We start from the raw sequence: 10,029 nt of genomic DNA on the forward strand, positions 1-10,029 counted from the left end.
TTGGGATATGGGGGGTGGGGATTTGTCAGATAATTGCTCAGTGCATATCATTGAAGCTGTATGTAGATTAATTGCTAGGACAGAACTATGCACTGCATCCAGTCAGGGAACAGCAGTCCAGACTAGCACAAGGATTAATGCACCACCTAAACCTATGTAATCTCTCAAAATAAGGCTCACATGGGATCATAGGAGCTGGAACTAGGAATGCTGGGGGTGAAAAAACAATTAGCAAATGAGAAATGAAACGGTGTCTGGTCCACACACGATTTTGGAAAGAGCAGCCAGGGTCAGGGGAGAAGGTTTCCAGGTAACCAGGCATATAGCAAAACATGAACAGAGGTAAGCTATGGGGTCTGAGGAGTTTCCCAGGGACTGATTGCAAATGCAGGGGATAGGGAATTGTTTGGCAAATGTGTGCATGTTAGAAGCAGAAAGCCAATAGACAGCGAGAGGAGCAGTCTTAGGTATGGCCCTGAAAGGGTGCGGAGAGGAGAGAGCTCCTTGGGGCATAGAACTGACTGGAGCGGCAAGCTATGGAATTGTGAGCCTGATGCTGTTTGTTTCTACTGTGTTCAGGGAAACAGGATTTTATTTACAAAGAATGTACAGAAACAGGATTGCATCAAAGAAGTATTTGACTCATATCATCAGTTTCTTCTCTTGAAGGAAACAACTTGGCAAGGCTCTCAATACTGGCTTACTGCTCAGGTCAAAGGGACAATATAATGCAGAAGAAATATTGACAGTAAGAATACTAAAATATAAGGACTGCAGAGTTTAAAGACAGTGCATTCTCTAGTTCATCCTAAGCTCTCATGCATGCATAAAAATTAATGAAAATCACATGCCTGCTTGTTTTATATTTTTTCTACCAGGAGGAAAGTGAAAAATGGACTTTTGTCTCATTCTCCATAGCAGAACACATAGGTATCTCAAGCGGGGTACCCCAGAAATGGGTGCTCCCAAAATTAGTGAGCATTTTTGAAAATATGATCCCTAACCTATTGGTCTCTGAGGGTATGTCTACATTGTGATGAAAAACCTCCGGCACCGAGCCTCAGAGCCCAGGACAGCTGCGTGGGGCTCAGGCTGTGGGGCTAAAAAATTGCTATGTAGACATAAGCTCTGCCTGGAGCCCGGACTCTGAGATTGTCTCCCATCATGGGGTCCCACAGCCCAAGCTCCAGCCTGAGCCTGAACAACTGCACTGCAGTTTTATAGCCTCACAGCTGGAGCCCCAGGAGCCCAAGTCAGCTGACCCATACCAGCTGCGGCCATGCAGTAGGACTTTTATTGCAGTGTAGACATATCCCGAGGACTCAGTCCTACTCCTCCTTTATTTTGCTATTGATTTTAATAGAAGCAGGACTGAACCTTTAGTTTCCCCCCCTCTGCAACTGATCCTAAGTATATTAGCTTACCACGGGGCTAGGGCAAGGATTAGTTAATAACATTTGCATGGTACTTGGAAGAGGCAGAGTGCTAAGTACAGTATTATGGTTTGTGTGACAGTGATTATCAGCCTGATCCAATGCTTGTTGAAGTCACTGCAGATTCTCACTGTCTTCAGTGGGAGTGGGATTAGGTAGCAAGAGCTCAACTCTTATTTATACTCAATCTTGGACATTAGAACCTGCCTTATTGACAGAGGAAGCATTGTCTAGGTAGTTTATTCACTGCCCTTCCATACTCTGCTCTGGTGCAGGACTTGCTCTGTTTTTACTTTAGGGGGTGATTTTAGTTATTACTAATTTCAATGATCCGTAGAGGGCTTGTTGCGTTAGCACTCAGGTGCTTATTTAGAGTTAGTTACATTATCCACATATAACTAGGATAGGAAAAAATGAAAGAAAAGCTAAACCAATTAATTAACCCTTGCATCACACCCCAAAGTTTGCTCTGATGAACTGCTCGTTGTTTTATCACAAATAAAATGACTGTTCTTTGCAGAAAGCACCGTGTCATATTTAACTTCCAGCAGAATGGTCACCAGAGTGGAGCAAATAGTGCTTTAGTCAATATAGTACGTGAAGGGCTCTGTGTCCAGCAGTGGAGCTGCCCCTTCATATTGCTCTCCTGTGTTAGAGCCTTGGTGGGAATTAAACTCAAATCCTACAGGCCCAGAAATAAAAATGCTGCCAGCTGAGCGGTACAGATAACCCCTAGGCTCAAAGTAATGCGGTTATTTAATATAGTAATGATCCACCAGGGGTCACTAGAGGGCAATTTATGCTAGGTTTCAGAGTAGCAGCCCTGTTAGTCTGTATCCGCAAAAAGAAAAGGAGGACTTGTGGCACTTTAGAGAATAGCAAATGTATTTGAGCATAAGCTTTCATGAGCTACAGCTGTCCTCTGTATTTTCCACTGCATGCATCTGATGAAGTGAGCTGTAGCTCACGAAAGCTTATGCTCAAATACATTTGTTAGTCTCTAAGGTGCCACAAGTCCTCCTTTTCTTTTTCTTATTGGGATCCAGGAAGTGGGAGGGCGAAGCTCGTCAACAGCCTAAGAGGGGGATCCACAGGACCTGGAAAACCAAATAATTACGGGGGACAACTAATGAATAACAGGGACAGGAGTGCGGTCAAAGGGTCAAATGAAGGGAACCGGACGGGGACACCGAGCAGAGAACCCCGGACAGCACCCACTGCTCCTCGAAGGCTTCAAGGGAGTCAGTGGACGCTGCCCAGAGGAACTCTGCCCGGAGGCGTGAACGGACGGAGGATCGGAAATAGGCCCCACAGTCACAGGAGACTCCATCGGCCAACCTCCTCACCCTGGTTTTATAGATGGCCACTTTAGCCAGGGTCAGGAGGAGGTTGACCAGGAGGTCCTGTGACTTAGTGGGGCCATGGTAGGGAGTGCATAGATAAGGAGGTGAGGGGAAAAGTGCAAACAAAATCTTAACAAAATATTCGTGAGGAGCCGGAATAGGAGCTGCAGCCTGGCGCACTCTAGGTAGACATGCGCCCTCCTTTTCTTTATGCTAGGCAGTTTATGTTAAGGTAGAATTCAGGATGTATGAAATTAAGGGGATGGTGTGGGGCCAGAGAGCCCAGGGAAGCTATAAATTCCCTACACCTACTTATCACATGAAGCTCTTGGCTGGAACTTTCTGTGGAAGCTTCTAAGTGGAAGAAAGCTGTGGTGTCAGCCTTCTCTCTTGTATTTCTTTCCTTAACTGGCTTGGTCAGGGGTCCTTACATTTGCCTGTAGATTGAGCAAAGGTTAAGTCAATTTCAAGTTATTTTTAATGTCCAGTTTGGAATTGGCTTTCAGATAATTTATGGCTGTGAGTAGTTCTTCCTAAAAGAAACTATGTTAGCCATAAAGAAGTTCATCTCAGAAATCTTAGAGGTAACTGATATGAAACCCTAGCAGCCCAGTGATAGTGTTCTCACTGCCATATGAGAGGTGCCAGCTTTAACCTCTGGCACTGGACTAAGACTGGATTCCTGGCACAGACCCTCTTGTGCCTTGGATGGGCAGGAGTGAGATTGCTGCAGAGCTGGTGAGCTCCTCTAGAAAGGGGAGGGGAGTTTCCTTCCCCCACAGTGTGTGATCACAATACAAGGTGATAAATTGTGGAAACCTTGTTTGAAGCCACAGGACAGCCAGGGAGAAAATATAATACTGGCATTATTGGATATCTCTTGTGCTAATTTAGTGTAATGTTACAGCTTGAGTTTTAGCTTGGTCTACCTGTTGTGGCACTAATTCACCTTGCAGAATTCCCTCTATTGTTGCAAGATGGTGGCCTGGCTTTGCTACACGTGTCTGATTCTAGTAGGACTTTTTTTTTATGAATCAGGAGATGTTAATCATTTAGACAGAACATTGAAAAGAGAATTGCCCAAACTGATCCTTTTAGCAAGATTCCACTGTACTATGACAGTTTGAAATAGCTATTGAAATTGGTGGGGCCAGGTTTTTAAAACAGCTCAGCTCATTTAGACACCAAAATAAAGGTCTAGATACTCAAAAGAGCTCAGCACACCAGTTACTGAGTTCTTTGAAAATCTGCCCATAAATGTCACAGTCAGAGGCGCTGCTTGCTGAGCACTTTTGAACAGCTGTTCCCAATGTGGACAATGATCTCTTTTGAAAATCAGGCCTCATTGTGTGTGGTATAAATATATCATTAAGATAGTTTGACAGTCGTTGCTTTAGAGAATGTGTATTACCCAAATCTTAGCAACAATTCTTGGTTGACTGTGTTAAAAAAAGATCCTACCTAGGCAGGCCTAGCAGTATTTTTCTTATAAAGATATTTTCATTAGGTTTTGCATTAGGTTAATTAGGGTTTGAAAGTGTAATTTTGTTATCGATACAGAGCCAGAGTCACTCCAAGACTATACCAACAGGCACTAGGTTACATACAGGTGTAGGAACCCCAGTGGTAAAAAGTCCTACCGTAGAGTCTATGGTAATGCAAGGCACCTGCAACCGACTCGGGACCTTCATGTGTCTGGAGAAGCCCCAAATGTGGTAGATTGGGGAGGTCTAGGGCAGCTGACGGTACATGGATCAGGGCCATCCACACTGCAGAACTTAAAGCTGCCGTCCTCCAGCAAAAGTCATCCTTGTCACTTTTTCCATTGCTGTCAATGAAGGCAGATGACATCTGACACGTGCCCAGTACAATGTTATTTTTGAACTGAGACCAGTGTTAGGGCCTAATTCTGAGCTTCTTACTCAGGCAGAACGCCCACTGAAGCTAATGAGAGTTGTGGCCCAGCAAAGTGTTCCGGATCAAACCATGTGTGTAATTTGTTTCCAGCCTACAATCAAAGCAGGCTTCTATTTTAGCTTAGGTAACTTTTGCAAGGAGCAGTAATATTAACCATAGTCACAGAGGCTGCCAGCAGATCATCAAATAATGGAACTGACTTATCAAAGTATAGTATTTTCTAAGAAAAAGAAAGGCGGGGCGGAGAAGGCTTTAGTCTCACAGCCAGATTTACCGAGCTGTAGCAAACCCTATTGAGACAGCTTGTTATAATCCCAATTTAGTCATACAGGATGCATGTTCTGTGGCAATTAATGGGAGTAACAGGCCTGTGCATCATCAGAGAATAGTGCTAAAGTACCATGGGCTCCCATTCAAGGTAAAATTGTCTATCCTATCAAAGGAAGGAATTATTCAGATGAGTGCGTGTTACTGGCTCTGTTCCTTCTCAGGGCCCTATGCTCTCACCCGCCATGAAGTGCACAGTGGAGCAGAGATGAACAGATGAGCAACGAAGCTGCCAGGAGTGGGAAGAGTGGTGGTGGCTCTGCCTTCCTAGAAGCCTGCAGTGGTCCCTTCCAGGGTACTGTGTGTGTTCAGTACTGATGGGGTATGTCTACACTGCAGTGTAAGTCCAGGGTTCAAGCTCAGGCTCAAGCCTACCTCCTCCTTCTGTCTACACACAAATTATGCTGATCCAGGGCTTGGACCCAGGGTCCCAAGTCTCCATGAGGGTGGAGGATCTGAGACTCAGTCAAGCTGGGACCCAGGGTTCAAGCCCTATTATTTTGTAGTGTAGATACAACCCCACTGGACTCATGCTCTCGGAGTCTGCCAAAAGTATTCCACAATCTCACGGGCTGACTTCCTTTGTCCTCCAGACAGTCAAGTTTCCCACACTGCATCATGTAGAGAGGCCACATTTTGGGAAGGCACTAGCAAGTCTGCGCTACGAGTGGTTGGACTCGGGCCCACATAATTCAGCATAGGTACTGGAGCCACAGGTTGGGACCCAGGGTTCAACAATTCCTAACCTGGGATTACAAATAAGTGGAGAGGCTCAAGCCCTAGGTTAACAAGCACAGGGTCTGCTAATGCTGGTCTTACATTGCAGTGTAGACATACCCTGTGGCTCAGTATAAAGGAAGCGTATCGGGATGGGAGGAGGAAGGAAAAAAGCTGCTCTTTGTAGCATGCTTCCCAGTGGAAATAGGGGAAATATTTCTGGTGCTTTGTGCTGTCCCCTCCCAGCAGTGGAGGAGTAGGTCTTGGGCTGAGTGGGGAGCCAATGGCAGCATGGTTCCTCAAGAAGGGAACATGTATTGCTCCTCTGCAGAGTAGTACAGAGGTTGTTTTGCCAGAGCTGCAAACTCCTGCAAAGACTCTTCCAATAGGAGGGATGGTGATTTGCTTCCAGCTCACTGGTTAAAGGAAGATAATATCATTTTCCTGGACTCCAGTTGCTTTCAATGACACTGCTGTAATTCTGGACTAACTCCACTGACATCATTCTGTATTTACTCGTTAGTGAGAACAGAATTTGGCCCACTAGCCATATTCTTTACCCAGTGGCTCCCCAGCTTTATTGGGTCACATCTGACTTTCTTAAAAACTTGGTGTGCAGTGACTGGGTAGAACATCAAGCTCATTTCCCCCCAGTGATACACATGCTACAGTTTGGGAATCCTTGAGTCCACTTAATGGGCACATTATGTTAAGGCAAATAATTCCCATGAGTACCCAGCAGAAAACAAATCTGAGCACTTTGCAAATTTTAGGCCCAAACATGCTGCGGAGTATATCAGAAAGAGGATAAGTATGAGATTTTATGGGATTTCAAATATCCCCGCAACCATGAAGTTCTCTTGGCAGCCCTGACAGAAAGTATTGTTGATACCGTACTGGCCACTGGAAAGTGTAGGCAGTTCATGTTACTGGGAGCATGGGAATGTTGGTATGAATGAAATATATCCCACTGAGTGACTTGCCTTATGTTGTATGATCTGCCTGAACGTTTCAGCAGTCGGTACTGTAGCGTGGTAGAGTGTAAAATGTCACATATTATGATCACAAACTCTCTTTGTGTTGGAATACACTCCATTTCAGTCACCTCGCCCTGTGGTAGAAGCTAAACAAATATTTACATGTTTTTTAGAAATAATGTTTACATATATGCACATATATTAATATTGAAATTGATACACAAGTTTGAAATATACATCTTGAAATGTGCTTTATATGCATGCTTCGGTTATATTTAATAATGAAATTGAAGAGGTACAATTATAAGGCAAAAAGGTCTGAAGAAGTAAAGCACTAATTGTATAAAATATAAAGTAATACAATTAGAGAGATCTTTATCATACTACTGGGATGAATGAAGACAATTTTAACTTACTGCTACATAACTTGCATGTAAAACACCTGCAAAGAAGTCATCCCCTATAAGACAGGAGAAGATCTAACTAGTTTTTCTCCTTTTTACTTCTTAAAGATAAGAAGGAAATTATAGTTTTTCCTTTATGTAATTTAAATCTTCTAGAATGCAAGATGAGAAATATTTTGCCTTCTCCAACTGGTACACATGCTGGTTTGCCTTGAAAAAGTACAGTAAAGTTTTTCAGCTCTATTTTTCACTTGTATTTTTAATAAATTACAATAAAAGAAGAGCTCTTTCTTTGATTTTCCTTTTTACATGCAGGGTAGTTGTAACATGTCTGTCCCAGGATATTAAACAGAGAAGATGGGTGAGGTAATATCTTTTATTGGACCAACTTCTTCTTCAGAGCTCCGTGTGGCTTGAAAGCTTGTCTCTCTCACAAAAAGAAGTTGGTTCAATAAAAGATGTTACCTCACCCACCTTTCATTTTTATAAGTGATTAAGAACAGGGAAGTAAAGAAGTTTCTCTTAAGGTCCCCGTGAAGCCTACATAGTATTATTTCCTATATGGCTTTTAAGCAAGGTTTTATATTACATAACGCTTGGATAAAATGGGAATCCCTTTCAATGGATTCTGAAACATTTAAATAAGAATGTTTTTTAAAGATTGTGTTTTCATAAGAGTTGCAGATAAAATATATTAAATTAATATATTTGGTTTTAAATATTGCATAATAGAATACATGCATTGATTATTACTAAAATGTATGTTTACCTATTGAAAGATGAGGCAAAAAGGGAAATTGCTTAAACTGCAATATTGAGATTCTGAGATACATTTTGTGCAAACTTGGGCATCCCAAAGAAACAATTGAAGATCTTCAGGAAATTTGAAACTAGATCTTAAATATACAAGTAATTAAAGCAAAAATATGTTATTGGTTTTTTTAACTGCTAATCCTGAAAATTTAACCTGGAATCTGAGAGTCAGGCAGGGTTCTCTCATCTTGCGCCACATCTCCAATAGTAAAGGTTCTGCAGGCCAAATTGTGTCCCAAGTGACATGTGTTCAAACCCTCAGGTATAATTGGCTGGAATTTAATAAACAATTACAGTGACTATGCACTAAAAAGACTTGAACCCCCTAACAGTGGTGCTGGCTCTGCAGGGCTAAGAGAAGAAGAAAGCTGTACAATATGATGGAATGCAGGTGGAGAAAAGTTCTGTTAAGTATGTCCCATTTTCATAGTAAAGCATTTTTAAGTTGTTCGGCAAAAGAGTGTTCTCAATCTTCTTGAATACTAAAAGCCACTTAGCTCAATTTAAACTTGTAAAATAAATGCATATAAAAACATGACTAGTTGAGACAAGATGATTTGACACCAGGTTCTTTAAATTAGTAATACAGCAAAAATACTGGTCAGACAGGCTCATCTATTGCTTGGCCTTTCACAGCAGGTGCCACAGAGCACATTAGGCATTGCAACTATAAATGATTACAGGTGTGCTCACCTGTTATGGTGCTGTGGAACATATGTGGGATAGACATTCTCATTAGTCAACAGTGCATTCCTTTAAGACTTCCGTTTCTCTAACAGGTATATCTTTAACCGAAGAATCTACTGACCCCAGAGGGAAAGACCATACATGGTGATGGTGAAGGACAGTTTGAGCTTATACTTAGAGCTTCACTCACTGTGACTCTTGCAGTTAAGGCTAACAGCAATATGATAAGTATCTACAACCCTTTCATTACAAGGATATAATTCTGAAGCATCTTTTAACTGGAATTGCAGTATCACATCTGACTTGCTATCTAAAATCCATCAAAGTCCTGTGAAATTTTTACTTACAATTCTATCTTTCGTTTTGGGAAGTAATATTACTTCATTTTCATTCATTTGTAAAATGCTACTATGAAAACTATATTGTATTATTTTTTAACAAGGATAATTGCAATTTGATACAAGATCCTTGTTTTTAAAAAAATCATACAAACATGTTGATTGATATGTTAAATATTGTTAATATAATGTTAAGGTTGCAAACCAAGCACTCATAAGTCAGGAATGCTAGAATTAAGATTCCACCTTTTGCTCACTAAATGAGGCACAAACCCTGTAGAAAAAAATGTGATTATGTAATTAAAGACTACCATAATGCATACTTATCAGGGGGCTGAATTAAGTTTACACGGACAACCTTAATTCAGGCATTTCCTAATTGTTGAACTTGAATTTGCAATCTTACTAACATTATTTTAACTTTTTTTTTTTTTTTTTTTTTTTGGTATGCAATTTCCTAGCTCTATTAAGAAAGAGTTGCACAGGGTTTTGTTTTCTAACAACCCCATCACATATCATTAACAGGTTTTGAAACCTGGACCTTCAGCATTGATCACTACTACTAAAGCTAAGAGACTAACAACAATGGAGGGCAACATGAGGAACCTGCCTTTAGAGAAGGATGGGGGGGACAATGAAACAGTGGTACAATATGGAGGAGTGTACTACTTCTTTAAGCAACCAGAACAGCTTGGCTGTGATCAAAGAGGCCTCCTGGGCTATTTAAGCAGGAAGAGGAAGCTAAGCAGTAGAGAGAGAGGGTTAACAGCTATATTGGTTGCTGTGGTCTCTTCATTCATTCATTCATGTTTTAGGGAATTAGCCTGACAAGCTTGGAGGGTTTGTTTGTTGATTCTAAGTTTAGGCACTCTGAAGTGGGGGCCCTGAGGTAAGGGTCTAAAGAACCTTGTTAAGGCTGCTCTGTCCCTGAGATTTTCTTAAAGGGGATACATTTGTTTTGGTTTCCCCTTGTTTGGATCCTTTATAATTATATATTCCTGAATAGCTGCATTTTTACAGACCTCATAACCAAGAACGTAGATTTGGTAGATTAAAAACAGCATGGCTGACAG

General features: G+C 41.6%; 1 long non-coding RNA gene across 1 annotated transcript; it reads left to right on the forward strand.

Moving 5' to 3' along the window:
* Nucleotides 1-243: 243 nt before the first annotated feature.
* Nucleotides 244-9,750, forward strand: LOC119862974. Its single transcript, XR_005295443.2, has 4 exons — nt 244-342; nt 5,185-5,360; nt 8,711-8,948; nt 9,482-9,750. It is a non-coding gene; the product is annotated as an uncharacterized LOC119862974 (long non-coding RNA).
* The last annotated feature ends 279 nt before the right edge of the window (nt 9,751-10,029 follow it).

The sequence above is a fragment of the Dermochelys coriacea genome, chromosome 10 (assembly GCF_009764565.3).
Source record: "Dermochelys coriacea isolate rDerCor1 chromosome 10, rDerCor1.pri.v4, whole genome shotgun sequence".
Classification (NCBI taxonomy): Eukaryota; Metazoa; Chordata; order Testudines; family Dermochelyidae; genus Dermochelys; species Dermochelys coriacea.